Source organism: Vitis riparia, chromosome 3 (assembly GCF_004353265.1).
Source record: "Vitis riparia cultivar Riparia Gloire de Montpellier isolate 1030 chromosome 3, EGFV_Vit.rip_1.0, whole genome shotgun sequence".
NCBI lineage: Eukaryota > Viridiplantae > Streptophyta > Magnoliopsida > Vitales > Vitaceae > Vitis > Vitis riparia.
Window position 1 is genome coordinate 19276259 of NC_048433.1, and position 8883 is coordinate 19285141.

Below are 8883 nucleotides of genomic sequence, written 5' to 3' on the forward strand. Positions count from 1 at the left end.
AAAGGTCTAGACATAGTATCAATAGAATAGCATGGAAAAACTTCAAAGTTATAACAAACCTTTTAGCCTAAATTTTAAACTAGATCTCGAGCCAACTCTAGTGTGAAATTGGTTCAGAATTTAAATTTCAACATTTAAAGTTTTCTCAATAAGACTAACTAGGATCGCCCACTTCCCCAAAGTGCTTTTATTAAACAGTTGATGTTCCCTTTGAAAAAGCTAACTTCATTATCAAATTTCATATTCTATCATCTTAAGTCAATTAAAATGCAAACTATCATATCAATCAAAAGGTGCAGAACTATTTCGATTGAGCCAGTGGTTCTTAGCCTTTTTATCCACCAACACCTTTTCCATAAAATCTAGAGAATGCACCAAAGAAAACACATATATAAGCAAATACATATCTTAATTACCATGAAATCATAGTTTTAGAAACATTCTAAACATTACAATTAGAAAGTTTCTAATTGAAAAGTAAATTTGATTTAGAAACTTTCTAAACATTACAATTAGATTCGGTCTCTAAAAGTCAAATGAAAATATTTTATTTTATGTGGTTATTTTAGTTTATGTTTTTTAGTAGTCAAGTCTTAGAAGGTTTCTATATTCTATTATTAGGAATTTCTATTTTGCTCAATTTGAGTATCTATCTATAAATTAGAGATTATGTAATATTTGAAAAAAAAATATATAGTGGAAGACAATAAAGTTTTAAGTCTCCCCAATTTCTATCTTCTTTTATAATTGTTTGTGTTCCTCCTTTAACCCTATTACATCAACAAATTAATTGATATCAAAGTTTTCGCATACCCTACAAATGTTAGGAAGTGTCCCAAATTCCTAATTAGTATAAATTCCTTTTTGTAAAGAGTATTATATAAAATATTTCTAGGTTGATATATTATTGTAATATTAGACTTCCTTATAGAATAAGGAAGGTTGTTGGAAATATCTCTATAAATATTCTAGGTCATGAGGGGAAAAAGTTATGAGATAAAGATGGACCTATAGATACTATACGAGGTGGATAGAGATGTGAGGAAGAACGGGAGGTACTCTGTGGAGCGAGAGGGCTCGTAGTAGGGTATGGATACAAGGAGTGGGAAACATGTGATGTTTCGGGAACCCAATAGTTGTATTTGGTTCTACCCTCTATAATATTCTCTATTGTATAGTGAAATCATTCTCTCTCATCCATGGATGTATGCATGGTTGGCCGAACCATATTAAAACCTCATGTACCGTATGTGTGATTGTTTTATCTTTGTGTTCTTGAACTAACATTGTTGGCATCAAAGCTTTCGCTGGCATTACAACAAATTGGTATCAAAGTCATATGAAAAGATGGCAAGTGGGATGCATCCGTTTCAAGTCCCCTATCTCAACAAAAGACAATTACGACAATTGGAGTACTAAGATGAAGGCTCTACTTGGTTCATAAAATGCATGAGAGGTTGTAAAGAAAGGCTACAAAGAGTCACAAGATGAAACCACTTTATCCTTAAATCAAATGGATTTTTTGAAAGATATGAGGAAAAGAGACAAAAAAGCTCTCATCATTATTCATCAAGCAATGGATAAAGGTATTTTTGAGAAGACTTAAATGCGATCACCTCGAAGAAAGTCTAGAAGATACTACAAAATACACAGAAAAGAATTGATAAGGTACAAAAAGTTCATCTTCAAGCATTTAGAGGAGAATTTGAAGGTTTGAATATGAAATAATCAAAATCAATCTCTAATTATTTTTCTAGAGTATTAACTATCATGAATTTATTAAAAAGAAAGTGTAAGAGTTTAAATGATACTCATAATTTATTAAAAAGAAAATGCAAGATTTTAAATGATACTCGTGTAATTGAAAAAACATTTTGATCGTTAGATTCGAAGTTTGATGTTGTGGCCATTGAAGAATCTAAATATTTTGATTCTATGACCATTGATCAACTAATGGCATCATTGTAATCACATGAAGAAGAGATTAAAAAATAAGAACTAAGAAAAAATTAAAACAAGTTCTTCAAACAAAATTTCCAATAAAACAAAATTAAGAAAATTTAATGAAAGAAGTCAGAATAATCATAGACACGACCATGCACATGGTCATGAACGTGGCTAAGACAATAGAGGAACAGGTGGTTTTGATTCATCAAACAATGAAGGAACAACTCAAAACCCATATTCCTCAAGAGGACGTGGAAGATGGCATAACTCAAGGCAAAATGAAATGCGAAGGTATGATAAATCCCAAATTCAATGTTATAATTGTAACAAATACGATTATTACGCTTTTTACTAACAATATGGAAAGACAAGCCAACTATATTGGAAAGAAAGATCAAGAAGAGCCTACCATATTATTGGCATATAAAGGAGCAAGTAAAGAGAAAAACACATAATATCTTGACACCGGAGCAAGAAATCACATGTGTGGATTCAAAAACATGGTTGTAGAGCTTAATGAATTGGAAAGGGGTCATGTTACTTTGGAATGCATCCAAAATTCAAATCAAAGGCAAAGGTAAAATCCTAATTTGCTTGAAAAATGGAAGACATCAATTTATCTTGAATGTCTACTTTATATCTAACATGAAAAATAATACATTAAGTTTAGGTCAACTCTTAGAAAAATGTTATGATATTCAGATGAAAAATCGAAGTCTTTCAATAAGATATCAACAAAATTCAAAATGATATTGTAAAATGTCTAAAGTCAAGGATTTGTCTTGGATTTGGAACTTAAGATTTGAGCATTTTAATTTTAGAGGATTGTAATTGTTGAGCAAGAAAAATATGGTGAGAGCATTGTCTTCTATAAATCACCTAGATCAATTATGTGAAGGATGCCTACTTGGAAAACATGCCCAAAGTAGTTTTACAAAAAAAAGCAACTATAAGAGCAAAGAAGCCTCTAAAGCTTATTCATGTGGATGTATGCAGCTCAATTCATCTAAACTATTTTGGTAAGAATAAAGATCTTTAGCTTTTCATTGATGATTTCAGTAGAAAAACTTAGGTCTATTTTTTGAAGGAAAATTTTGAAGTATTTAGTGCTTTTAAGAAATTTAAAGCACTTGTTGAAAAAGAAAGTGGACACAATATAAGAGCGATGGGATTCGATAGAGGAGGTGAATTCATATCAAAAGAATTTAAAGTTGTTGGCATGTTAGATCTAAGCAATGGAAGCAATATTAATTATTTAAAAAACAAATGATCTTTAGGGTTAAAATACTAACCTTTAGGTTTGGATGTTCCTAAAGCTTGAATCCAAGTGTTGAAGAATCAAATCAATGTCATTGAAAGTCTCGTAAACCCATGATCTTCCACCCATTGACTCAACCTCATTCCTTAGCACACAAATGGTGGGGAGTTTGGGAGGATTGAGGCTAGGACTCTTTTCTTTTAAGATGGTAGAAGATAAAAAGTGATAGAAACCCTAACCCCTAGGGGTATTTATAAGATTCCTAACTAGGCTTAAGTGACTTAAGCCCACATAGGCTTGGGTAACTTAATTTAGCCCAAATTGGATCCTAATTGATTAATTAATCTAACATGGCCTACTAATTAATTAATTAACCCAAATCCAAAGACCTTATTCACTTACTCTTGTATAACCTTGCATAATTACCAAAATTCTCTTATGCACAAAAGGGAACTTAGAGCTAATACGACCCTTAAAACCTACGCTAACAATGTATGTGAGCTCAAAGCGAGGACCAATAGGACCCAGAGGAATACTATCTCCCTTAGAATCCAATTTTGAAGTTGATTCAACATTCCACTACACATAATCAACTAAACTCCAATATCCTTTGTAAATAACACCGAGACAAGATGTGCTTGAGTTCATGACTTTCTACCCATTGTATTTAGTCTCCCCATGAACTGGTGTCCATAGTCTAACAAGGCGAAAACTATCAATCTTTTGAGACTACCTCTACTATCCTTGAGTTACAGATCCTCCTATTGTATGTTCAACTAACAAGTCTTAGCTCTCAAAAGACATATGTCAAGTTCCACTTAAAGAACTACTATGACCATAATTTCCATGAACACACGTCCTTATGATCACTTAAGGTGACTCTTTGTCTCTATGTCATAAGATATCATGGTGTCTCTATTGAGAATATCTTTTGCTACCAACTTTCACCAACAATGACTCAATCCATAAGGAATATATAATTAACTTACAATCTCACCCGTAGGTCAAAGCCACTACTAACTTTAGCACAAACTCAATATTCTCTTAAGGTTAAGAGACAACACAATGAAGAAACTTTGTAAGGTCATGACTACTTGATAGCCTTAAGTCATGACTCACCATAAGTCATGTCCAATGTGTAACCATACACACTAGTGCACTCACCAAGGGAAACTTATCCCAATAGCCAAGACTAGTCATTCCTCTAATTAGGAGGCAGTGCACTACAACCTCTAATAGGTTACCTAGATCCATGAACCGGTTGTGACCAAGTCATCTATTTGCAAGGAACCTATGATTTGGATCTTTCTTGCAACTCCTAATGCACCCAAATCACGTACAATGCAAAAGATGTTAGACAAGAATGCACATAAAGTACAATACATGAAATAAGAATAGATAAAAGTGAAAATGGAATAACATTAAATAATGAATTCCAAATTTGTTACATCATGCCATGCCTTTAAGGGCTTTATCCTAACATTCTCCCACTAACCCTCAAAGCATAATGCTACCAAACCATATCAAATACTCATCTAAAATCAATGGTATCCTTATGACCAACATAGACTCTCCCTGTCAATGTCTTGGTGAAGGGATCCACCAAGTTCTCCATAGAAGGTATCTTGTCAACCATCACATCATTTGGAACACAAGTCCCTCATTCTCAAAAAATACTTGAGTAAAATAATTTTCCTATACTTTTAGTCTCTAAGGGCCTTAAACCCACTAATATATTGCTTCCCTTCTAGACTTCCATCTATAATCGAATAGACAACTAGATCTTGATTGATGACAATATTCCTACATTATTATCAATTAGTAGATTGTCATCTACATATAAAATCTTAGCACCACTATGCTTCCCTACACTTTCTTACACACACAAGGTCCTTTGCTATGAAAATATTTTGTTACATCATATAGACGTTAATATCAAGATAATCATTTAAGAACACTATCTTGACATCCTATTGCAATATCTCATAAATGAGATACACCATAATGGATAGAGGTACTTTGGTTGATTTAAGTACGACTACTGGTGAAAAGGTTTCCTATAGCCGAAACAATGTTTCAAACTATAACCTTTAGCTAAAATGTAGCCACATAAATCTCAACATTTTCATCTACTCCTTTGTTCCTTTTATAAACCAACTTACACCTATGGGTTTTTATCCTTTCAGGTACTTCTATAGGAATTTAGACTATGTTAGAATACAAAAATTCTAACTTTCCCTTCATAGCTCCTTATCGAGTTATGAGCACCAACACACTATGCTAAGAATATGCATAATTATCCTAGGCTTTTTCTAAATCCTATGCATAGTGGAAAAATAACATTTTTATACTTTAAAAGGATTCAGAAAGTGCTAACCAAAACCATACCTCAAATTCGGATTTTCCCAAATCAAATCCACATGGTGAAGATGAAGATCGAAATCGCAAAAGTCTCATAAACCCGAAGTCTTCTGCCCAATGACTCAAACCTTAATTTTGGCACACTTTCGATAAAGAGGAAAAGATGGTGGATGTTATGGTTGTCTATCTCTCTAGATGGTGGAAAATAAAAGTTATGGAAACCCTAACCCCTATGGGTATTTATAGGATTCGTAAGTGGGCCTAAGTGACTTGAGCCCACATGGGCTTGGGTCACTTGATCTAGCCCAAAATGGTATCTAATTGATTAATTAACCCAATAGGATCTATTATTTAATCAATTCGCCTAATCCAGAAACCTTGTTCACTTACCCCTATGCAACCTTGCGTAATTACCAAAATGCTCTTATGCACAAAACTGAACCTAGAGTCAATCCGACCCTCATAACCCATGTCAACAAGGTATATGAGCTCAGAGCGGGGACCACTTAGACCTATAGGAATACTGGCTCCCTCATAATCCAAATCTAAAGTTGATTCAACATCCCACTACAAAGAATCAACTAAACTCCAATATCTTATGTAAATAACAACAAGACAGCAAGTGTTCGGGTCCATGACCTGCTATCCATTGGGTTCAGTCTCTCCATGAACTAGTATTTGTAATCTAACAAGGTGATAGCTATCATTCTTTCAAGACTACATCTACCATCCTTGAGTTACAAATCCTTTTATTGTGTGTTCAATCAACATATCTTAGCTCTCAAAGAGCCTATGTCAAGTTCCACTTAAGGAACTATTATGGCCATAGTTTTCATGAACACACCTCTTTAGGATGACCCAAGGGGACACCCTGTCTCAATCCCAATAGATATCATGGTGCATTTATTGAGAATACCTATTGTTACCAGCTTCTATCAACATTGACTCAATCCATAGGGAATATATGATCAGCTTACGATCTCACCCGTAGGTCAAAGTCATTGCTAACTTTAACACAAGCTCAATATTCTCTCAAGGTTGAGAGACAACACAATGAAGTACCTTAAGTCATGACTAATCGTAGGTCCTGTCCAATGTGTAACCATACACACTAGTGCACTTACCATGGGAAACCCAACCCGATAACTAAGACAAGTCATCCATCTAATTAGGAAGTAGTGCACTACAACCTCTAATAAGTTGCTTAGACCCATGAACTGGTTGTGAACAAGTCATCTATTTGCAAAGAACCCATGATTTAGATCTTCTGTGCAACTCCTAATGCACCTAAGTCACGTACAATGCAAAAGATACAGTAAGAATGCTCATAAAGTATAATACATGGAATAAGGATAGATAAAAGTGAAATTGGAGCATCATTAAATAAATAATGAATTCCAAATTTATTACATCATGTCATGCTTTTAAGGGCTCTATCCTAACAGTATAAACCTCATATTATGATGAGGTACTCATCTACTGGAAGTAATAGGAATGGTGTGTCTCTCCTCTGGATCCATTGTATCGTATGCAATGTGCATGGGACTATCTTCTAGTGTTCTTCAATCTATATCACTATTTGTCTTATTACATATCATATAATCTTCATTAGAAATCTGGTATTTGTAGCAACAAACACCTTCTGATAATCCTAACTATAAAGTAATAATCCTGAAGTCCTCTTGGATATCTTACAGACTGATGTACTTCTTACCTTGCTTTCAACTAGTCTACCTTAGTGTTTAGTACGAGTATTGGACACTCTCATATGTGGATTTTTTGTAAACTAAGTTTACAATATGCCCACATCTCTTTGGGAGTTAAAGGTACCGACTTAGTAATGGAGGTAAGATACAATTCCTAAGGAATATCCCAAATGAATATGAAAAGTGATGAGAAACCAATGATCAATCCCACTATGTCCATCAAAGTTCAATTTCTTATTTACTCCATTATGCAATGGAGTCCCTGGTACACACAACTAGGATATTATCTCATGCTCCTTATGGAAAGAATCGAACATACTAGACACACCACCTTGATGTAATCAAAGTGCGTTGATATGTTTACTCAATATTTTATCTAATTCTACCTTAAATTCAATGAATGCATCCAAGGCATCAAATTTCCTATCTACATATTCAAACCTAGAGTATTTATTAGTAAAATAATAAAATACTCATACTTTCCATGCATAAACACAAAAAGGTTCATACACGTCGTATGCACTAACTCCAAATATTCATTGGTTCCATGTCCTTTAGAAATAAAGGGGTCTCCTAGTCATTTTACCATCTATATAGGATTCGCAAACTAAAAAATCCTCTAGAATAAAAAGGTTCAAACTTAATCAGTCTTTGGATCTTGTTTAGATCAACATCCTAGGCTTTAGAAACCAAATATTTGATTAGTGCTAGGTTTGTACTTGAGATATGATTATTCTCAGACTTGGCAAAAGGATAATGGATTCAACGTAAAAGAGGTAATATCTCCCACTAGCCTGCATAGCTAACCTTGAAACTAAAGTTAAGGTAAGTACAATCCCATCATTTAACCTTCTCACTTGTTGAAAACCTTGTAGAGAACTATAGATAGTGGTCTTAGAATCAATCCACCACTGTTTTTTCAACAATGAGAATATGATGTGTACTTGTCTATCGTCATGTAATTTAGGCATTCCTTTTCTAGTTCCCTAAAAGGTTTACAAAGAAATCACTGCCCATGAGTTTGTTCTTTCATTCCCTTTCTTGAACTTTCCTTTTTTAGTGTTATTCTTCTTCTTCTTGATAAAAGAGCCTAAAAAACATTGACTTCTATATGAACACACTTCTACTCTTTGAGAATCTTCTTGCCCATCCCAAAGGAATCTGGTAAGATCTCAAAGATAACATGAATCCCAGTTTTCATAATAGTCATAAGAGCAACTTGTCTAATTGACTTAACCTTATCACCAAATAATCCTTGCAGCTTTAAAAAGAATATCATAGACCATAACAATAGACATATGTTGCTTTTGCAACACACTATCCAAAGACCCAAGTATGAGACACTTGGTCTTTTGATTCGTCTTATGCCACCTTTGATATGCTTCTCTTTTTTTTACGTTAGGTTTGTTTAAAAGAAATAACAAACTCTATCTAAATTAGTTTATATGCAATTAATAATATATTTAGATTATTTTCATTCTATAACTAGGTCCAATTTAAACATGAAATAAGAGGTGACAGGTTAAAGACATGATATCTATAACAAATATTATAATTTCATATATTAATAAAAGGAACTAAGCATTCAAGGTAAGTTGGTAATTAGTGCTC